Source organism: Bidens hawaiensis, unplaced genomic scaffold, assembly GCF_021521415.1.
Source record: "Bidens hawaiensis isolate Kalapana, Puna unplaced genomic scaffold, B.hawaiensis_p1.1 tig00038512_1, whole genome shotgun sequence".
In the NCBI taxonomy this organism is placed as follows: Eukaryota; Viridiplantae; Streptophyta; class Magnoliopsida; order Asterales; family Asteraceae; genus Bidens; species Bidens hawaiensis.
This window is the reverse complement of record NW_027505548.1, coordinates 85,048-108,851: the sequence shown is the minus strand read 5'-3', so window position 1 is coordinate 108,851 and position 23,804 is coordinate 85,048. Positions and strand designations below refer to the sequence as shown.

The following is a 23,804-nucleotide window of genomic DNA, read 5'->3' as shown; positions in this document are numbered from 1 at the left end:
AATAGTTATAAAATATATAAGAATCAAGAATTGGAGTTTCTTTTCAAAAAAAAAAAAAATTACAAATTACACCCTCCAAAAAGCAAGAAACTTCAAAAAAGCACCAAACTTTAACTACAAAAACATATAAACAAAATCCAGAATCATCATCAATTCATCCTCCTCATCAACACAACACACCACCAACTAAAAAGGGTTTCTTTCTCTCTCTCTCATAATATTATTCATTAATTCATTCATTCATTCTCTCACTTCCTCCAGCAAACCCTATCAATCAAGATTTATTATTATAATAATAATAATAATAATAATAATAATAATAAATCTTGAATCTTTTTTGCACAAATCAATCAATCTCCCATTAATCTTTGTGGGTTTTGTTGGATTCAATCAAAGGGTATAAAGAATCAAGGCATGCAGCAGGCTGATCAGACAGTGTTGAGCTTAAGACCAGGTGGTGGGACCCGCGGAAGAACTAGTACTACTGCTACTGGCCCTTGGTTTGATTCATTGGCTTTTGGTTCTTCTGATCTTCGTCCACATGCTGGTGGTGGTGGTTCAGTCATCAAGGTTGTTGATTTATATGTTTTAACCCATATTGGATCTAGTTGATTTGATTCAAGATTTAGTTTTGATGGTGATTTGGGATATTAGGGTAGTGAGAAAAGGGATCTTTTTGATTCAAGATTTGATTTTTTTAGTGTTTTGAGTTTCTATATGTTATGGATTGTATGCTGCCAATTTAGTTTTTTTTAAAGTTTTTTTTAATTATTATTATTATTTATGTACTTTAGCATTCTTAGGTCTGGTTCTTTAATTACATATGAACATCATATGTGTTTGTTTTTAGCTGAATTTTATAACATCTAGTTGCATATGTTTTGATCTTTGATTGTGGTTCAAGATTAAGTTTTGATGGTGATTTGGGATATTAGGGTTGTGCTTAATGGGATCTGGATGTGAGTGTTTTTGATTCAAGATTTGATTTTTTCTAGTTGTTTTGAGTTTTTGTATGTTATGGATTGTATTTTGCTAGTTTAGTTAGTTTGTAAGTATTTTTTTTAATTATAATTATTATTTTAGTATTTGAGTATGGTTTAATTTGGGAAGTTGGTGTTGTGGAAGGAACATTTATGTAGTTTAGCATATATGAGCATCATATGTGTTTGTTTTTAGCTGAATTTTATAACATATAGTTGCATATGTTTTAATCTTTGATATTGATTTACGGTTTAGTTTTGATGGTGATTTGTGATATTAGGGTAGTGAAAAAAGGGATCTGGTTTTTATCTTTATGATTCAAGATTTGCTTTTTTTAGTGTTTTTGAGTTTTTGTATGATATGGATTGTATTTTGCTAATTTAGTTAGCTTGTAATTATTTTTTTAATTATAATTATTATTATATTATTAGTATTTGGGTATGGTTTTATTTGGGAAGTTGGTATTGTGGAAGGAACTTTTATGTAGTTTAGCATTCTTAGTTTGGGCCTTTAATTTCATAACATGCTTGAATTTTGTCTTATCTAGTTGCATATGTTTTGATCTTTGATATTGGTTAAAGATTACGTTTTGATGGTGATTTGGGATATTAGGGATTTGGTTGTGAGTGTTTTTGATTCAAGATTTGATTTTTTTTAGTGTTTTGAGTTTCTGTATGTTTAGGATTGTATGCTGCCAGTTTAGTAATTTTTAAGTTTTTATTATTATTATTATTATTATTTATGTAGTTTAGCATTCTTAGGTCAGGTTCTTTAATTACATATGAACATCATATGTGCTTGTTTTTAGCTGAATTTTATAACATCTAGTTGCATATGTTTTGATCTTTGATTTTGGTTCAAGATTAAGTTTTGATGGTGATTTGGGATATTAGGGTAGCGAAAAAAAGAGATCTGATTTTAATCTTTTTGATTCAAGATTTGAACTTTTTAGCATGTTTTGAGTTTTTGTATGCTATGAATTGTATTTTGCTAATTTAGTATTTTTTAAGTTTTTTTTCTCTTAATTATTATTATTATTATTGTTATTATTATTTAAGTATGGCTTAATTTGGGAAGTTGGTGTTGTTGAAGAAACGTTTATGTAGTTTAGCATTCTTAGTTTGGCCCTTTAATTTCATATATATGCTTGTATTTAGCTGAATTTGATCTCATCTAGTTGCATATATTTTGATCTTTGATATAGATTCAAGATTTAGTTTTGATGTTGAGTTGGGATATTAGGGTTGTGTCAAAAGGGATCTTGATGCAAGTGTTTTTTTTATAAAGATCGGATTTTTAATAATGTTTTTAAATTTCTCTATTTTGTGTCGTGTATGTAAGTTTATACCTGCTATGTGAGTTAGTGAGTAATAAGGTGTGATACTATGCCAGTAATAGTTACGATATTATTTATACGGATCACTTTTTTTTGGGAAAAAAGTAATTTGGAATTTCAATAATTAATTTTCGTTGGGGGTCTTTAATGTGATTTGGTAGTTATTGAGGTGAATATAGTCGTGCCCGTTATTGGAACGATGATCCGAATGATTCCACCAACATTATGTTCTCTATTTAGTTTAGCATTTTTTAAATAGCTTCATTGTCGATTTTGATTTGATTTTGCTTTTTTTTTTCAGAGCAATGATTCTCGATTCGAACTTCGTGAGCGCGTTCGTTACACCAGAGACCAACTGTTGCAACTTAGGGAGGTATTTAATATTCAAGCCCTCTTTTGTGTTCTAATTGTTTAAATAATAATTTAACAAAGGGTTTTTGGCATTAATTATTTTCTTTAATAGGTTGTAAATATCCCTGAGTCAATTCTAATAGTCAAACAAGAAGTTGAAACTGAGTTTTTCGGCGAAACCCAAAACTGGACCAGATCTGAAGGAAACGTAAGCGCTTTGTATCACATTTACTTCTATATTATTATTATTATTATTATTATTATTATTATTATTATTATTATTATTATTATTTGCCAAACTTATATGGTAAACATGTTATTATTACAGGCGCCAATTCAGTCTCAGGCGCGCTACTCTGAGCCTGACAACCGGGACTGGCGGGGGCGGGCTCCTCCATCGACAGACGAACGGTCTTGGGATGGCGGTCGGGAAAACCGAGACTTTAACCGTCAAGAACCAAATTCACAATTTGGTAGAACACAAGCCTCACCTAACCAAGGGGTCAGTTTAGCAACATATATTTCTTTTTTTTTTGTCTTATATTTGTTGATAATTTATTTTTATATAATTTTGGAACAGGGCTCTGCTCCCGCTCTTATCAAAGCCGAGGTCCCATGGTCGGTTCGAAGGGGAGCTCTATCTGAAAAAGATCGCGTTTTAAAGACCGTAAAAGGGTAAATTAGTAATCTTTTTTTTAATATGAATATAAGCGTTAAAGATTTGAAATTTACGATTGACCCGTTTTGACTTTTAGTATTCTGAACAAGTTGACTCCAGAAAAGTTTGACCTTCTCAAGGGTCAACTCATTGACTCGGGGATCACAACAGCTGATATCCTTAAGGTATGTGTATACTTAAAATGTTTTACTACAATTGGTAATTTAAATATATTAATAATATGTATACTTTTATGCAATTTAGGGGGTTATTTCTTTAATATTTGAAAAGGCGGTTCTCGAGCCGACATTTTGCCCGATGTATGCTCAACTGTGTTCGGATCTCAACACAAAGCTGCCCCCGTTTCCATCTGATGAACCCGGTGGAAAGGAGATTACGTTTAAACGTGTATTGTTAAATAACTGTCAAGAAGCTTTTGAAGGTGCTGACAAGTTAAGGGCAGAAATAAGGCAAATGACCGCTCCCGAACAAGAAGCCGAACGCAGAGATAAAGAACGGTTAATTAAGTTGCGTACTCTCGGAAATATCCGTTTAATCGGTGAGCTTTTGAAGCAGAAAATGGTACCTGAAAAGATCGTTCATCACATCGTTCAGGTTTGCGCAAAATATAGTCCGCGCGTTGCTGCGGGTTGTTTTTGAAATTCGGAATGTAGATAAAAAAATTCTCGGCGATATATTCGGAAAGCATAAAAACTGATGTATAGATTGGAACTTACGATAAAAAAACCTCGACAAAAAATATCGTATAGATTACGATACCAAAAAAATACATTATTTGAATACAACTCGGTTTTCAATACGATTTGATAAAATTATGTTTAAATTATTGTAGTTCGTTTATGTGATAAATTTTGGATTTTGTAGGAACTTTTGGGACCGGATAATAAAGCTTGTCCCGAGGAGGAAAACGTTGAGGCGATTTGCCAGTTTTTTAATACGATTGGTAAACAACTTGATGAGAGCCCGAAATCTAGGCGGATTAATGATCTTTATTTTAACCGACTAAAGGAGTTGGCTTCCAACCAGAAGTTGGCATCGCGTTTGAAGTTTATGGTTCGTGATGTTATTGAACTTAGATCAAATAAATGGATTCCGAGGCGGGAAGAGGTAGTTTTATTTGTTTTCTTCAATTTTTTATTTTTTAGTTGGTTAGGGTTAACGGCTCTAGTGGGTTGTAGGCCTGTAAACAAACCGAACGAACACAAACACAGCAAACAAGTGAACACAAAGTACTAAACGTATTTTTTTGTTCGTTAAGAAAATGAGCGTGTTAGTGTTCGTTTACGTGTTGGGCCTAATAAGTTAATAAAACTGGACTAGACGGTACTAGACATTATGGGTCTAAAAAGTTTAAATGATCATACAAACGTAGACGAATGGACAATAATGAATGTAAGTGAACGAAAATAAACGAATTTCACATCATGAACATTAATATTCCAAAACATAATTGAACTAACGAGACTTCGAGAGACGTGTCTATGTTCGTTCGTTTAGCTAAATGAGCAACCTTTTTTGTTCAAGTTCGTTTGTTTATTAAATAAACAAACTTCCTGTTGAACGGTTCACGAGTGTTCGGTTCGTCAACATGACTAACGGGTAGTGTTTGTTATTTGTTAAATAAACGAACGAACTTCCAACCCGACACAAATTGGAACTTGGAAATTGTGTCAGACATATGAACCCAAACACGCTACAGGTTGACACGAACGCTACTTGGTTAACCTGAATTTTTTTTTCATTTTTTTGCATTTTAATTATTTAAAATTACACTTTTAAAACAAAAAAGTCACAAATGTATGCATTTTAATTATCAAGGTTTATTTCAGTTTCTTATTAAGATAATTTTTTTTTTCATAAAACACATTAAAAAATAAAGAAAAAATAACCGGGTTAAACAGGTCAACCTGTGAGCCCGTCAAGTTGACATGAAACCGACCCGTTCTATGTTTGATCCTTTTTTGTAACTTTTTAACGCATAGATAAAAGCAAAGACGATTACAGAGATCCACACTGAAGCCGAAAAGAACATGGGCCTCCGTGCGGGGTCCACCGCAAGCATAAGAAACAGTCGCGCTTTATCAGCTGGACAAGGCAATTTAGGCCCTAATTTCAACCGCCCCGGTGCAGGTGGCATGATGCCCGGCATGCCCGGGACCCGCATGATGCCCGGTACGCCCGCATTAGATGACGACAACTGGGAGGTCCCGAGATCCCGCAACATGCCACGTGGCGTTCAACAACCGTTACCGAACAAGTCCCCGTCACCGAGCCAAAGATTTCTCCCTCAGGGTAGTGGCGGCTATATTGGCGACAAACCAAGTGCTTTACTAGGCGCTGGCGGACCCGGCGGGGCTCCCTCTATCACCGCTTCTCCGGTTAGACCCGTTTCAGCGCTGTCTCAACCGCCACCCGCCGTGTCTTCGAAAGCAAAAAATCCCGATGAATTTAAACGAAAACGGTTTCTTTACTCGAGGAATATTTCAGTGTTCGTATGCTAGACGAGGCGCTACAATGTTTAGAGGAGCTAAAAGCACCCGAGTATCACTCCGAGTTCGTGAAAGAAGCGGTTTCACTCGCGTTGGAAAAAAGCCCACCGTGTGTCGAGCCATTGGCTAAGCTTCTTGACTACCTGGCGACAAAACGTGTCTTGACCCGAGCCAACTTGGTAACCGGGTGCACCGCCTACGCCTCATTGTTAGATGATATCGCGATCGATTTGCCAAAAGCGCCGAGCAACTTTGGTGAGATTCTCGGGCATTTAGTGTTGTCGGGCCGGTTGGATTTCAAGGTGGTGTATGATGTGCTAAAGACAATGGACGATTATTATCGGAAAGCGGTCTTTGCGGGTGTTAAACGGGTCGTCGGGTCGAGCCCGTTTGGGAAGGACGTGCTGGAGGCGCAAGCGGGCGATGTCGGGTTGTGTGAAGGGGTTTGAAAACAAGAGGTGAAAGTGTATAATCTTGTTTTTGTGGAGGTTTGAAAGAGCATGAATTTTGTTTTGTTTTGTTTTATTACATTTTAGTTTTGTAACTTTGGGAGTAATATTTGATTATTGTTGAGACTTGACAAGTTCATAAAAGCAAACTGTTTGTATTTTATTAAAATCTCTTTGGTTTTTTATACATGTGTGTTCGGTTTGGGTCGGTTTTGAGCTAACACCGAACTAAAAACCGAAACTTTGGGTTTGATTTTTGAAAAACTGTTTGGTGTTTTGGTTTCGCTTTCGTTATTAATCTCGAGTATTTTGAGAGAAAATAAAAGACTCGTAATAATGAATTTGGGTCTAAACTTTTGTTAATTAATGGTAGAGGTGCACAAACCGTTTGGGTTGAAACCAGTTCGGTTTGGTCAACAAAAGTCAAAACCGTCTTTTGTTCGGTTTCAGTTACGATTGGTTTCGGTTCAGGTTTTGACCGGTTTCGGTTCAGTTAACCATTTTTGGTGGAGAAAACTACAAACTGGTTCCAAACCTATAGTTTTAATCGGTTCCAAACCGATTTCTACATAATCGGTTTCAACCGGTCGGTTTCTGTTTGGTTTTCGGGTCGGTTTGGTTAATCATTTTGTTTGCCGACCGCTACTTAATAATGGATGGATTATTATACATTTAAGTTGAAATATTTAACTTGCATATTTATTAGCTCTTATAAACTGTTTTAGATAAAAAGTTAAAAAATACAAATTTGTAAATCCGTTTATGGTTCAGTTTTTTTGGTTTTTTATTACATGCAAAATCGAAACCAAACCTTATGTTCGTTTTTACAAAAACATAAAACCAAAATATAAATTTTTGTTTCGGTTTGGTTATTTTAGTTTTTTCGGTTTCAGCCGCACTATAGGATCATTCCTAAATAACATTTAGGAACACATGAATGCTTTAATTCTCTTTTAAGAACACCAGAAAATCTAAAATTAAAAAACCAATAAAACTAGTAGAACTCATAGTTTACATTCACAAGTTTTTACCTTTGACAAGTTTCATAGAATCAAGTTAAAAGGTTGGTTGAATCAAATATAATAACAATCTATTATGGTTCAAAATTTTAAAATATGACATTTTTCTAATGACACATTTGCATGTCATAAATCATCGTGTGTCATAATTTATGTGTCATTAAAGGTCTTGTTTCTAGTAGTGCCTGGGGATTGGCCATATTTTCCGCTCATGTGATACACGAGTTACTAACCTAGTATAATATTAAATCGTGTTTATATCAAAAAAACTGATAATAGTCTTCCAAACAAATATTTGGTTAAAGATTAATGTTAAAGCAAACAACCACACGCCAACGTTTTAATTACAAGAGTCCGATTTAAAAGAATTAAGCCGCTAAGTTCATGTAATATTGATCAAACATAATAGTGTGAGTGTAACTTTTTGTTTTTTCATTAACGACGTAACTATGTTCAAGACAAATTTAGACTAGAATAATCCAGAAAGAACATTAAAGCAAAACATATGTCAAAAAAATCCAAAAAGAATGTTAAGCAAAACTACCGTTAAAATAACCCAGAAAAAACATTAACCAAAACTATTGTCAAAATAAGTTAAGCAAAACTGGTGTCAAAATAATTTAGAAAGAATGTTAAGCAAAACTTGAATTTGGTATGAATCATTTAGTTCTTCTTATCAGCTTTTGCTGTGAAGGCCGTCTACACTGCACCCAAAAAGAATGAGCTAACTCCAACAAGAAACAACACAACTAAATTGAAATAGCGCTTTGAACAGGCTATCCACATCCAAGAAACAACACAACTAAATTGAAATAGCGCTTTGAACAGACCATCCACATCCACGCTATCCAGGATGTGTTGATGTACTTTTCTAATTCGAGCATTTGCTTCTCATAAAATGTTGGCACTATGGGGAAGTTTGCCAATGCAGCTTTGAATATATCAACGACTTTTTGGTCTGATTCAAGATTATGAACTAGAACTCTCGTCATCGCCAGCCTTTTCACATCGTTAACAGTATCCATCAATGTGCACATTAGATGTACATATGATGCTACAACAGCATATTCATCAGCAGTATTATTAGATTGTTCATATGCAATAAGGTTGATAAATGAATTGTCGCACGCCGACCTATATGTGTATTCACAAGGACTGCCATTGCCCATCGTGGGTCCTTGTTTGGTTTAAACTTCATCGCACTAGAGTAGAGTCTTATGGCATAGCGCATCTTTGAGACGTCTTCGTGGCCTGTGCAAATTGGTTTTTGAAGGTGGTAGAGATTCTGCAAAAGCCCTAAAATATGAGGTCGTTTTATGCATGCAAAAGCTTTTTCAACTTCCACAAGAGTTACCACGTCGCCAAACAGATAGCTCCATGATAGTAGTGGCTTGAGGTATTTCGGTAAAGTGGCACTTGGATCCTTTACTTTTATCGTGAAACTAAAATGTGTTCTAACAAGAAAGAATGGGACTTGATTTTCTATTAACATCAAGTCCCTAGCAATGCACCGATTGACGCACATATATTTTTCACTTGGTGAATCCAGAGGAATTTTACAGAATGCTATTATAAAGATGGCATCGTCAACCACCATGACCAGTAATTCTTCATCATTATACTTTGGGGGGGATAGAAATTCTTGATATCTTCAATAAATTGTCTAGCCTCAACATAACATGAATTTAGTGAACTGTAACTACCGACCAAAACACTATTTCTTTTTTATAATTATGAAATTCCAACAGTTTGGGATTCTCACTGTGAATGGGACCAATAGAGATGGTCGACGGGGTGAATGGATTTTCATTCCAACTTCTAAGTCCATTCGGTAACTTGCTGATTCGGATTAAACGGTGGTCTACAAAGGAAACCCAATCTTTCAAGTAGTTCTTCTGAACTGCTTCTGTGTCCGTGAGAAACTAGGATAGATTCCTAGTAGAGTGGGCTGGGGGGGGGATTGGTGTCGTCATGGCAACTGTCAAATATCAACAAAAAAAGCATACTTACTTGTGTTTAGAGGCTTGCCTCTATAAAAAAGACCTGTCGTTCCCACTGAAAAATACAAATACAGAAGAAGATGACCGTATATACATATATATCTGGGCAAGCATATTTGATGAATGAAGAAAAGTTATACGATTGATTGATTCGTACGTACCTTGTATCATTGCAACCTGATTAAACGCTAATCGTGAATGAATAATAAAAGCCTCGATCCGATGAGAGATATCTAGGGTTTCAAAGGGGTGAATGATGATCGATCAGCGTTCAAGGAGGCGCCTAGATATATTAATAGACGCGCGCGGTGAGAGCATATGAAGAGAGCATAATAGATGCACGATGATATAATAATGTTATGAATCCATCTTATTGTGGGTCCAACACTCCAACCCAGCAGTCCATGCTAGAAGCTAGAGGTGTACAAAACCAATTTTTAACCCAAACCGAACCAGTTTGGTCAAGGGCTGGTCAAAACTGATTTGACTCAAGCCGGTTCGGTTTATAAACCGGTTTAGAAGCAAGATAGGCCGGCATGGTCACTTCGGGTCAGTCCGGTTTATAATCCGGTTTAACCGGTTTTCCTCAAACCGATTTGGTTGTAAAACCGGTTTGTTAGCTCTTAAGAAGAACCGGTCCTGAAACTGGTGGTTTGGGTCGGTTTGGGAACCAATTTTAAACCCAAACCGGTCCCCAAACCGGTTTGGGAATATTTCTACTTCTACTACATCTTCATCATAAAAATTTGTTGAACAATCCTGCAGTCAATCAAGAATGTTAGTCTAGATTAGGTGTGCGTATTTTTCACCCAAACCCGAATTAGAGAATACCCAAAAAATCCGAACCCGAATCTTTAATGGCTCGGTTATCATATCAACTTTTCTAAAAAAACCGAACATACCATGGAACTCCACATAGGTCTCACATGACTTTTTAAGAAACTAGGCCGCATGAGATGACAAACTCTTTGATGTCTAGCAGCATCATGAAAGAATTTAAGAAACTTCAAGCACCCTCTGCCTAGAACAAGTACTCGAAACTCCCAAGTCAATCGACTTGAGAGCGCCTAGCAACTTCTACAACCATGAAAATAAGTTTACAAGGCTACATATGTTGTGGGTTGTGTGTGATTTGTGGGAATGGGTGGAGTGGGTTGCAAATGAGGCCACCACTTCTATTTATTCTACTACATGCCTTGTTCTTAAGACCTCACAGCCTATACAATTCATATTAAATTAACCTGATTGTGGTTCATGTGACAAGTCTGCCAACCACCCTATTTTGTGGAACTTGATACGTTTAAGAGCATCCTGACCCATAAACCAATTCAAACGTCTACCTCATCGCCACATCATATTCTAAACTTTTCATCAAAAAACCCCACTTTTCCTCCACCCATAAACCAATCTAAACCTCATTAAAATATAATAAATATGTATTTATATGTATATATATATGATTTGTGTGTAGTGGTTGTGGTGGGGCCACTACAAACCCACCTCTCAAACGTTTGAGAATGCAATCCAAACGTAACACAAACGTTTGTCTCCACCCATAAACCAATTCAAACGCCATGCCATGTCAACAAAAACCAACAGGTGGAGATGCTCTAACAAACTGTACCAACCACTCCATCTCGCATGATTTGGTACATCTAACAAACTGTACCAGTCACTCCACCTTACATGACTTTGTAACATAATTTGGCACGCTTAACCAACTTTTTTATTCTTGCATAAACAAATATGGTACGCATTTATAGTTATTTAAATAGTAAAATATCAACTCTAAACAAATATTATATATCCAAGATTTATGGTGTTCAATCCAGTTCATACCTTGTGTGTAGGCAATTCCTTAGAATTGGCTAGAAAATTATTGACCAAATTACTATTACTATTACTGTCTATATATATTATTAAAAAAAGACATTCTAGTCTCATCCTATTGGTTCATTTTTATATTTTTCATAAATAACAAGCCATTATAGAATTCCTATTTGTTTTGTTTTGTTTTATTATTACATTTTAGTTTTGTAACTTTGGGAGTAATATTTGATTATTGTTGATACTTGACAAGTTCATAAAAGCAAACTGTTTGTATTTTATTAAAATCTCATTGGTTTTTTATACATGTGTGTTTGGCATGGGTTGGTTTTGAGCTAACACTGAACTAAAAACCGAAACTTTGGGTTTGATTTTTGGAAAACTGTTTGGTGTTTTGGTTTCGCTTTCGTTGTTTAATCTTTAATATTTTGAGAAAAAAAAAAAGATGACTCAAAATAATGAATTTGGGTCTAAACTTTTGTTGGTTAATGATAGAGGTGCACAAACCATTTGGGTTGAAACCAGTTCGGTTTGGTCAACAAAAGTCAAAACTGTTTTCTGATCGGTTTCAGTTCGGGTTGAAACCGGTTTATTGACCATGTTACAATTGGTTTAGGTTTAGGTTCAGGTTTTGATCGATTTTTGCCTGGTTTCGGTTCGGTTAACCATATTTGGTGGAGAAAACTACAAACTGGTTACAAACCGATTTCTACATAATCGGTTTCAAACCGGTTTGGTTTCAGTTTGATTTTCGGGTCTAGTTAACAATGGATGGATTATTATACATTTAAATTGAAATATTTGACTTGCATATTTATTAGCTCTTATAAACTGTTTTAGATAAAAAAAAAATTAATAAATACAAATTTGTAAATCCGTTTATGGTTCGGTTTATTTGGTTTTTTATTACTGCAAATTCGAAACCAAACCCTATGTTCAGTTTTACAAAAACATAAAACCAAAATGTAAATTTTTGTTTCGGTATGGTTCTTTTAGTTTTTTCGGTTTCAGCCGCACTATAGGATCATTACTAAATAACATTTAGGAACACATGAATGCTTTAATTCTCTTTTAAGAACACCAAAAAATCTAAAATTAAAAAACCAATAAATCTAATATTCTAATAGAACTCATAGTTTACATTCACAAGTTTTTACCTTTGACAACTTTCATAGAATCAAGTTAAAAGGTTGGTTGAATCAAATGTAATAACAATCTATTATTAGTGTATCAACACATTGTAATTAAGCAAAGAAAGTAGCAACATTTTTAAAACAAGACAGCTATATTGTTAGAGATCTACAAGACCAAAATCAAAACACCATCATTCAAGACGTCGTAAGCACGCACGCACCCAACCAAATACGCATCAAACCGGGGTGAAAACGTGACAATCATTCGCCTGAAAATCTACAACAAAAACAACCAATTAGCGCGCATAAAATTAAAAATATGTACCCAAAACCCTTTAAATTTGGTATATTGGTTTTTATTAATCCCAACTATCTCCTTTTAGTCGTTGTCGGTTCCAACTCACGAATTGGCAGTTGACGGTCCCAACTTTTAACATATTTGTTCCCAACGGTCCGCGACTAACGGAATTCTAACACCGTTAGTTGCAGGTCGCTAGAAAAACGCTTTTTGTAGGAAAAGTCACATTTGTTTCCAGAAAGCACCACCCGAGCATTGCCACCACCACCAATTGACTCACCAACAACCAACCACCACCACTTGAGCACCACCAACCGATTCCGACGATGGTTCTAGGGTCCCGACGACCTCAACAATTGGTGCTTTTACTAGAAAAAGGTTCCGAAAGGTCCGATACAAAGTTACAAAGATGTTTGGGACAAAAATGTTGACTTTAACGAACGAAAATATGAATTTTCCGGCCAAAAACGTTTTTTCGGTGACATGCAACTAACGGCGTTAGGATTCTGTTAGTCGCGGACCGTTGGGAACAAATATGTTGAAAGTAAGTTAACAAGGACGCGTGATGCTTTTAGAATATCAACATCTTCATCGGTATTCACTAGCATGCTCATTGCGTGAACATACGATGTAATATACTTCTTGTCAGCTTTAATATACGCGTCCTCATACGCAATTAGATTACTCAAAACCGACTCGGTGTGAACTTCAACGCACAATTACGGCATTTCAAGAACAGGCTTATTAATCCAAGGTCCAAAATAAGGTAACTTCACTTCCATGCTCAGCACCCATTTTGTATCGTTATTCGGTTTAAAGATGAACCCTTCCCTATGTAAAACTGCGGCTGATTGGCAACTTGAGGCGTGTAACATTGGTGCACAAGGGCAAGTATATGCTCGGGATTCATCCAAGTACTACTCATAACCATGATATCCACAAGATCATCATCATCGATAGAATCTAAAGGGTTCGGGTTCCTTGCACACGCATAGCATTCCCTGATTTTGATCAACAAAGCAAACACCTTACGATTACAAGACTCCACTATATGATCATCTTTTGGGGCGTTGACACGGCTCAACAAATTAAGAAAATTAGCCTTTTTCCGCCCTGCAGATTTTTGCACACAATAGTCTTTTGCATGCAGCGGTCCAATAGCGATGACCTTAGGGCTGAATAAACCTGCGCTCGGGTCGTATATACAACTAGGTACCGAGAAGCACAATGGAGAATATTTCATAGTATTGTCATGTAATACTTTTTCCACTGTTTTTGCAGCCACTGCGATTATAACCGAACCGAGTTAGAGTTAGACATAAACTTAGTTGCATAGGGAACATTTTAGCAGGAGTAATTCAAATCAAGTTGCTGCTGGTTTCTTTTATTTATCACATGAAAAATAAGAAAAGCCTAGTCCTTGGTTGACCGAGTTTTTAGTTGTTATTTGAACTAATCTAGCGTGTTCGTTCCATAAAATTCGTGGGAATTCAAAGGAATTAGAATTAAAATCCCATGACATTGTGTGTTCGTTTAGTTAGAACTGGAATCTTAATTCCATTTTGGTGTGTTCAGTTGTCAAAGAATTGGAATTAAAATTCAATTCCTTCAAATTCCTTTAAATAAAGGGATTCCAAATCCTTCCAAAAATGTGGAGGATTTCAAGTGAATTCATTGGAATCTTTTCTCGAGTTATTTTTTTATTTTATTTTATTTTTTGAACGAGGACAACGGATAAAACATTTTAGTTTTTTTTTTTACTTTTTTTGTTTTTGATTTATATTTTGAGTTGTGAATTTATTATTATTATTTTGAATATTTTTTTGAGGGGTTTTTTATCTTAATAGAAAACCCCAAAAAAAATAATAAAAAACAAAAATTCTAAAAAAACTAAACTGTTTCCGCCGTTATCCTCGTTAAAAAAAAATAAATAAAAACTCGATTTCAATTCATTTATCAAACGAAAAGAATGAAACTGGATATTAATTCCTTCCAATTCCAAATCCTATGCAAATTCCAAATCCAATTTCATTCCATTCCATTCTATGAAACGAGCGCACCCTTATCGTTTGTTTAGTTTGTCATCCGTTGAGATTTTTCAGTATGTTTACGTTGTACTTGAGGCTATAAAAGCCGTAGTTGATCATGGAATATATTATCAGCTTTCAATTCCTAATCTCTATCTTTTGTTTCATCTATTATTCACTCTCATTCATTCCGCAAAACATACAAAAGAGTAATAACTAATAAACCAAGCATGCACACTTACTTGCCTTTAGAGGCTTGCCTCTGTAAAAAAGACCTGTTTCTGTTGAAATATGACAAATACATTATACATTTATACAATCATAAGTGCAAATATGAAGAAAATTATTATATACGAATGTATAGGATTTCAAACCTTGTATCATTGTTGATGCAGCCTGTGTTTGTGGTTAAAAAACCTTGATCAATCTTTGAAGAATAATTGTCTTTATATAGGGCCAAGACAATCTTTGAATAATATATAAATATTTGCACAATCATAATAATATCTTCCTAATATAGAATATATTCTACTTTTGCAACCTGCTAAAGCATGCCCAAAACTCTATATTAACTTTAATATTAATAAGTCTAAATTGCAAATGTTAATAAAAGAATATACATAAATATGATATAAAAGTTGCCTTGAACTAAAAAACTATGATGTAAAGATCAAAGGTACAAACTTCAATTGATGGGTTGGCAGTCCTGAAACCGAAACCAACCCGTTGCATAACTAAAACCGAACCAAAGCAAATCGTACGAACACAATTTAGACTTATTAACATTTGTAATAAATATATATATACATAAATAAGAAATAAAAGTTAATGTAGAGTTTCGGGTATGCTATAGCAGGTTGCAAAACTAATAGAATATATAACGAATATATTCTATTAGTTTTGCAACCTGCTAAAGCATACCCAAAACTCTATAATAACACCAAGGGTAAACACATACAAAATACGAAAAATATTGATTTTGATCGTAAAGGTAAACCGAGATATTATGTCATTCTTTTTATTAATTTTTTTCTTACAAATTTCTATCCATCTAACCTTTCACTTGTAAGAATTTGAAGCCTCCACCATCATTTTAAAAAGGTATACACCATACCAATTGACAAGTTTTTTCAGTTTTAGACGCACCATAGGATCATTAGTTCATTACTCTTTTATGCTAAAAGGACTTGAACATGTAAAATGGGCTTTTGTTTTTAGAGAAAGAAGAAAAGGCCCAAGTTCCAATAGTTAATAAAGTTGGATAACTTGTTCTAAACCCATATCTATTTGGGCTTGTGTTTATTATTATTTTTAAAAAGTTTAAAAGACCACTTTTAGAAATCATCGAAACGATAAACGGTTAGACTATGCGTTATCATTGAAGCCAGCGTGTGAATTTATCCAACCACATTGTGTCACGTGGCGCTAACAGGACCCAACCCTTCAACCCTTGTCGGTCGCACGACCGGTGAATTCACCCATTGACGTTCGTGCCCGCTGAATTGATCAATTCGCGAGCCAGCCCATCAATTTTCTTCCTTTGGCCAAGCGAGCACGCTCGCTCGGGGTCGCGGCGCCCACTCGCGACGAGTAGTGAAACGAGGATGTTGTGGTGTTCATGACCGACGTGCCTCGAGCCACTTGTCGAAGTCGGTCGCTCACTTGGCACAAGCCATATTCTTATACTTGACACACGATATATTACTTGGAAATCAAGTGACAATAGCAATCATAATCATAATAATGTTTATAGTAGTAAAAGAGTTCATGTCAACCTTTACTTTTGACTTTATGTGGGTTATCTTTAATAGTCTAAATCCATTGTTTCTCCACTTGACAACATGTGATCTTTTTAGTGTCCACTAGTATTATACATATGTATCCCAACTGTATTAGACCCATAAGTTGTTCTAATATGATAATACATTGTAATCTTCTTAAATAACTAGCCGACTCCAAATTTTTTTTCATAGAGGCGATCAGATTTTTACATATACATAACACTAGAAAAGCTTCTTTTAAGGCGGGCACCGTCCCCCCTAAAATGGGCTAAGCCCACCCTTGTTTTTAGTGTCTCCACTCATGTCATACATCAGGCCGCCTCCAAAATTTGGAGTGTATAAATTTATTTACCCCACCTTTTGATCCAATTAAACATAAACAGAGTAATTGCTAAATTACTAGGCACTTTTCAGATTTTTTGGACCCAGTTAAACATTAATTAACTAATTGTTAAATTACTAGGCCATGCCCCTATCGAAATCGTGCCCTAAACGCCCGCCAAGCCCATTGGTCTAGGTCAGCCCTGTCATTCATACAAGCCATGCTAATATGTAAACCGTTTGAAATAACATCATAATCACTTTTAATCGAATTAGTTATGTAAGGCCCCGAACCCGGTGACCCTACTTTAGCGTCGGATTTACTCATAAACACAGTTCTTCAAATCAGAGTTTATTAAAACTTTTCGCGGAATATAAAACATCAATCATTTGTTACAAAACATTAAATCTTTTCTTGATACCATAACACAAAACTTTATATTTAAAACATCTTTACTTCTTTCTTCAGATGCCAGCCGTTCAATCCATGCCGTGTGTCATCCTCATGCTAACTCTATCATCAGCTCACCTGCGTGCATACTAAAAGTCAGCTACGCTGAGTGAGTTCTAGTTAATCGAACGCCATACAATACATACACATACATACATATCTGTAGATACATATCCATACTTCACTAGTTACCCTTCTGTTCTACATACATACTTGCTACCATACATACATACATATCTACAATCACTAACCTCAGTCTACCGAGAGTACGTTCATAGTTCACCGTCTATACCTGTACTCAAGGTCGTGAACACGTACAAGGTTCGCAGTCCTTACCTATGTTCACCATTTATGGTACGTACAAGGATCGCGGTCCTTCCCTATACCATAGTACATCCACAACACGTACAAGGTTCGCAGTCCTTCCCTATGTTGCAACCTAATTCATAGCACGTACGAGGTTCGCAGTCCTCCCCTATGCTACAAAATCAGCACGTATAAGGTTCACAGTCCTTTCCTATGCTGAAATACATCCACAACACGTACAAGGTTCGCAGTCCTTCCCTATGTTGCAACCTAATTCATAGCACGTACGAGGTTCGCAGTCCTCCCCTATGCTACAAATACAGCACGTATAAGGTTCACAGTCCTTTCCTATGCTGAAATACATCCACAACACGTACAAGGTTCGCAGTCCTTCCCTATGTTGCAACCTAAATTCATAGCACGTACGAGGTTCGCAGTCCTCCCCTATGCTACAAATACAGCACGTATAAGGTTCACAGTCCTTTCCTATGCTGACGCCTATCTACATTACGTGTAAGGTTCGCAGTCCTTATCTACGTTTACATATATCATCTACTTCACGTATAAGGCTCGCAGTCCTTAACTACGCCATCACCAGCCGAGTCTATGTCCGACAGAAGCTAGAGGGATTTGCCATCCTAACTTACTATGTCGAACGTAGAACTCACATGCCATTCGTGTACCTATATACACATACTTACATTATAACATAAGAACACTCTAGGCATTCTTTACCTCATTCATTTAACAACCATACCCCTTGTCGTTACGTGCAATATCCGAAGATCGTTCACGCCCCGACAAGTATTCATTTGAAATATTCATACATCTTCGATATATAATATTCGTACCTTTATTTTTAACCTGACAGTACGCGCAATATCCGAAGATCGTTCGCGTACCGACAAACAATCATTCATATCTATCACACATATCACATATGACATACACTTATCACTTAGGATAAATGTATTAACAACACATCGAGTATGCACACAGCCCCGAAAACATAACAAGGAATGGGGCTAGAAACTCACCTGAACACGGTTACGTTCACCGTTAATCGTAATCCCTTTTTTCAGCTGTGCACGGCTGACTGTATAACAAGTACACGTATCAAACAACTATCACTACTCATATCATCTTTCCAGTCTTAACTACTACCCACAACGAACGGGGGTCCGGGGGCAGCGCCCCTGGCAGCGGGGTCTAGGGGCGGCAGCCCCTAGCAGGGTCCAAGGAGTAGAGCCCCTGGCTGGGGTCGAGCTGCCAGGTCAGCTTGGAAAAATTTTATTTCCATTAACTGTCTTAACACATTTTTCATTAGATTTTTAATTTATTTTCTAAACGAACTTGACTTTAGGCGAAGTTAACCCTCGGGCGAACTTAGCTCTAGGCGAAGTTAACCTTAGGCGAACTTAGCTTTAGGCAAAGTTACCAGCTAGGCGAACTTAGCTTTACAGCGAAGTTGCCATCAGGCGAACTTGGCTTCAGGCGAAATTGTCATCAGGCGAACTTGGCCTCAGGCGAAGTTACCAGTTAGGCGAACTTAACTTTACAGCGAAGTTGCCATCAGGCGAACTTAGATTGCAGGCGAAGTTCATCAGGCGAACTTAGCTTGCAGGCGAAGTTCATCGCTTTGAAGGCGAAGTTGCCCAGTTGCAGGCGAAGTTGTCCAGATCAGCCGCTGTTCGGTTCCTGTCCAGCATTTTGAGCGATTTTAACACCCTTGCTATGGTTCAATATCACCCACTACGCTTCCCGACCATTTTCGGTTGCTTATACACTAAAAAGCTTGGATCTTTAAACTTCAAAGATCAAGAATCATACCTTTTTGAGCTTGTTTGGATCTCGTTTAACTTGTTAACACACTAATCGCTCTCTCTCTCTCTCTCGGATCTGCCCGTTCCTCTCCTCGGCCCGGCGGCGGTGTAGATGGTGTGTGTGTTTTTGGAGTGTGTGTAGAAAGTAAGGAAATGAAGATATTTTTGGGTTTAGGGGATATTTATATCCCTGAAATCCCATGGATCTAAGGCCCATTCTCATTTAACCCGTCTCCATTAATCCAACACTAGCCCGACTCATACCAACTCCTACTCTATTATTTATTTCCTGACAACCCGAGTAAACTTTCCCTCTATTAGTAAGTAATATAATTAATATCACTTTGAAATTTCGGGATGTTACAAGTTATCTGTGTGGGGTTACATAAAAACCTTTGATTTACTGAAAAACAGAGAGCTCAGTCAGCTCACATTAAAAGGCTTAGAAAACGAGCATGTGTAAAACAACGATGAAATCAAACACGTTTCTAGTTTCTACTATTGATTATAACATAATGTTATATATTCGTTTTAACTACCCTACTGACAAGATTTAGCAACCCAAGTTATAAAATATGATAACGTATACCGTTACTATTAGAAACTTTTATTGACACAAAATCTATAATTTCTATTAAAAATTTAAAATATGCTATTTTTGTGACTAGTTTTTTCAATACTAAGGAATAAATATTATAGAGAAGAAATTCAACGTGACAAATGTATCATAATCTATGAAGTTGACATCAATAGAGTGGTAGCAGTTAAGTGTGCAATTGGTTGCCTTGACATTGCCATAAATGACATCAACAACTACCGCAATTTTGGCCAATTATTGCCATATGTAGTGGGCACAAACCTCTAGAAATTCATTGACTAGGTGCGTTGATTAAGTGCATCGGATAAGAGGCTCGTGAGATTAACGTGAGCAGACAGGGATGGCAATATTTCTGGTCATCACCAGGTGGTAGCCCAGAAGGGCGTTAAACGACCCTAGTAGGGGGGGGGGGGGTTAGCATAGTAGCATCAGAAGGGGCGCAGGTAGCCAGATAGGCCTGTAAATGAACTGAATTAACATGAACGTGGGCTTGCTACTACATCAATTGACCAAACATAAACGAACACATTTGAACAAACAAAACTGAAGACAAATGGGCATGATTGACCAAACATTAACAAACATAAGCAGTGTTTTAAAAATCGGTTCAAACCGGCCGGTTAAAACGGATTTTGCATAGCAGGCCGGTATTTTAAGCCCGGTATTTTTGGCCGGTTTGCTAGAACATCATACCGGCGGTTTTTTCTAAAATACCGGTTTTTACCGGCAAACCGGTTTTATGTCCAAGAAATTTTTGATATTTACGGCCCATATTTTATCAAAATTACTTTTAACCTAACAATTCATATTTAAACGTGTAAACTTTATGACTGTTTTTTAAAATTGAGTGCTTTTGTATTTTTTTTTTAATATGGATTAACTTTTGGATTATCTTTTGTTATGAAATCATTTACTTTTGGGTTATTTTTGGAGTTAAAGTTGTATTTATAGAAAATTATAAGGTAAAATGTTCAACCGGTTGAACCTCCCGGTATAACCCGGTTCAACCGGTTGTACCACTTTTTAGTCTAATCCGGTATGAGTAAAAAACCGGTTTTAAAACATTGAACATAAGTTAACATCAATTAATATAAATCAGCAAGTCTAATACATCACATTTCACCCCAAACATATGTATTTTTGTATATATTTATACCAAATATAACTACGTGTGCATTTATTAAATTATAAACAAATGAACGTAATTGAACGTAAATAAATGAACATAAATGGATGCTCACGAAAATAAATGAATGAACAATAATGTGTTAATGTTTGTTCGTTTAATTGGACGAACAAAAAGTTGTCTTTATGTTCGTTCATCTATTAAATAAGCGAGCTTCCTATCAGCAGTCCATAAGCAAATCATGAACATTCGGTTCATTTACAGGCTAGGTAGAGGGGGAGACATGAAGATGAGTTGGCGGGGTTGATGGACGTGGGTGGTGGGTAACACATTGAGCGTTTCTCTGCCATAGTCTTAGGTATTCATGTAACTATAGGTAAATTTATTTTTCAATATAACCCACATACAACACGATATATCTTATTGCTTGCTTCTGAATTTCGTTCCTTCTTTGTCACGTGTTTCTTGACTCCTTTATATTTCAATAGACAATCGAGATATGCGACAACTATGCTTCTTAACCTTCATGAGTCATGATCACCCACTCTTTGTCGTCCAATCCATTCGAGAGTCTTAAAATGATTAATTTCTTTTAATTCTTTCAATATTCATATAGTGAAAATACTCTATTTTAGATTAATTTAAATTTAAAGTGTATTTATTCATGAATAAACTTGCATGTGCTCAATCTTTTTAGATTGTGTTAGAAATTACAAATGGGAGGTTGGACTTTTGAAGGTGCCTTAGCATAATCGTCAACAATGGTGTCTAACCAGCAAAAACCAATTATATTTAGATATTGATTGCATATTCGAAGTGGTGAAGAAAACAATATGTAATATTTTATTATTATGCTTCTTCCAACGCTAGAAGACCACTGGAAGACACCTGGGACGTGAAAGAGCACTCGACTTGGTTTAAAAAAGCGTGAGGCGAACAAAAGCGAAGAGGTCCTTATCCGAGGCGAAAAGCGAAAAGCGCAAAAGCGGACGCTTTTTGAACACGAGGCGACCGTATTTTAAAAAATATGTAATTATTAATAAGCAACATATTATAGACAAACCACATCATAATATAAAACGTCTGAAACATCAACATATATATATCCCAAAATTCCAAACGTAGTGTAGTATAATTTTTCGAGTACCACATTACTCGCCCAAAATATCAAAGTAGCATAAAAACAAGTTATCGAGTACCAAATTACTCATAAGTGTTTCCAAAATAGCACTACTCAAAAGTGTTTCAACTTTCAAAAGTTTATTGCCAAATGTGAAAAGTTTAGAAATGACTAATTATAAAGGGGTTAACTGGTCGCCTTTTATACATAAAGCCTTCGCCTCCTCGCTTTTTCGCCTCGCACAAAAGCGTAAAAAGCGTTCGCTTTTTTAACAGGCTTCGCCTTGGGTAGGCAAAAGCGTTGAGGTGTTCGCTTTAGGCCGCTTCTCGCCTCACCTCGCATTGAGCGCGCTTTTTTAAACCAAGGCTTCGACCGTGTCTCTGGGGCACAGTGGATGTAGATATCATGAACTCGAGGTGCAGGATACCAGGTCGAGAAAGCACCAAATTTGATGACTTATTACGACTTGTTTTGGGGTTTTTTTTTTGGGGGGGGGGGGGAGGCGTTCGCCTTTTGAATCAAACAAAAATAGTAGTAGGAGCCACCAGCTTCCACCCAGACAAAAAAAGTGAGCGCCTAGCACAAAAGGTTGCTTTACTAAGTAATATAAACGTTAGCGCTTTAGTTTGTTTGATTGCTTGTTAGTTTCGTTTTCAAAAAGGGGCGGAGCTTGAAGAAGCGAGCCTAGAGTAGCAGCGCAGCCTATTATGTTTCTAAGGCCCCCTTTCTTTTTTATTCTATTAGTAAAGCACGAGTTGTAAGGAAGAGATTTGGTATTCTAAGTGACCCATGCTCGATTCCTGCCTCCATCATTTAGTTTTCAGTTGCACCGGTAATGATGGAAGATTAAGCGAGTAAGTTGCGTTCACTCGTATCCTTGAACTGAATGAGTTTTGTCTCACCGTATTGTCGTGCCTTCAGGCGAGTGTTCACGGGCATTGGCCTTAAGTGAGGTTTTCCCCGGATCAATAGACGACTATATAATGATGTGGTGAATTTAACCAATAGCCTATTTAAATTATTTGTTGACCATTAAAAGATTTTTGTTTTATAATCTTTTAATCAATCAAAAGTCAGAAAACATAATTAATAAGAAACAAATGAAGTTTTTTAAGGCATAAAAGTGGTACACTAACGTTTACATGCTACAAATGGGTGATTGATATCCATGGGGTGAAATTTTAATCCATGTCATTCGCAACAGTTGACATTTGTTATGTTCAATGTCGTTATATCTATATTCAAAATAAAAAACCATGGATGATCTATTAACTAGGATATATACACTAGGGTTTTGTCAGTTCTTGTTAGGGTGTGCAATAAACCGAAAAAACCGATTCAAAATTGAAAAACCCAAGTCGAAAAAACTGTACAGAAACAAAAACCGATGGTTTGGTATTATGTTTTTGTAAACCGAACTAACAGTTATGGTTTTGCATGTAATAAAAACCGAAAAACCGAACCGAATTCCTAAATTTTTGTTATTTTATCTTTTATATTAAGTAATTTATAAGAATTTAATAAATTTGTAACTCAAATATGTTTGGTAAAATGTATAATAATCTATTATTTTACAATTAACAAAATTATTTATACCTAAATTTATTATTGTTGTTATTATTATTTTGCCAATTTTTAGCTTAAAATTTTTAAGCTTAAATGGCAAAAACCGATATCGAAAAATTGAAA

The 23,804-nt window shown here is 36.0% G+C and overlaps 1 pseudogene across 1 annotated transcript; it reads left to right on the top strand.

The window, feature by feature from the left end:
- The first annotated feature begins 414 nt into the window (after positions 1-414).
- On the top strand, positions 415-6,454 carry LOC143613873 (eukaryotic translation initiation factor-like; annotated as a pseudogene). The gene is made up of 9 exons (XR_013150196.1): positions 415-570; positions 2,619-2,690; positions 2,781-2,876; positions 2,997-3,170; positions 3,249-3,343; positions 3,424-3,511; positions 3,591-3,941; positions 4,212-4,454; positions 5,330-6,454. The product of XR_013150196.1 is annotated as a eukaryotic translation initiation factor-like (transcript).
- Positions 6,455-23,804: the final 17,350 nt, after the last annotated feature.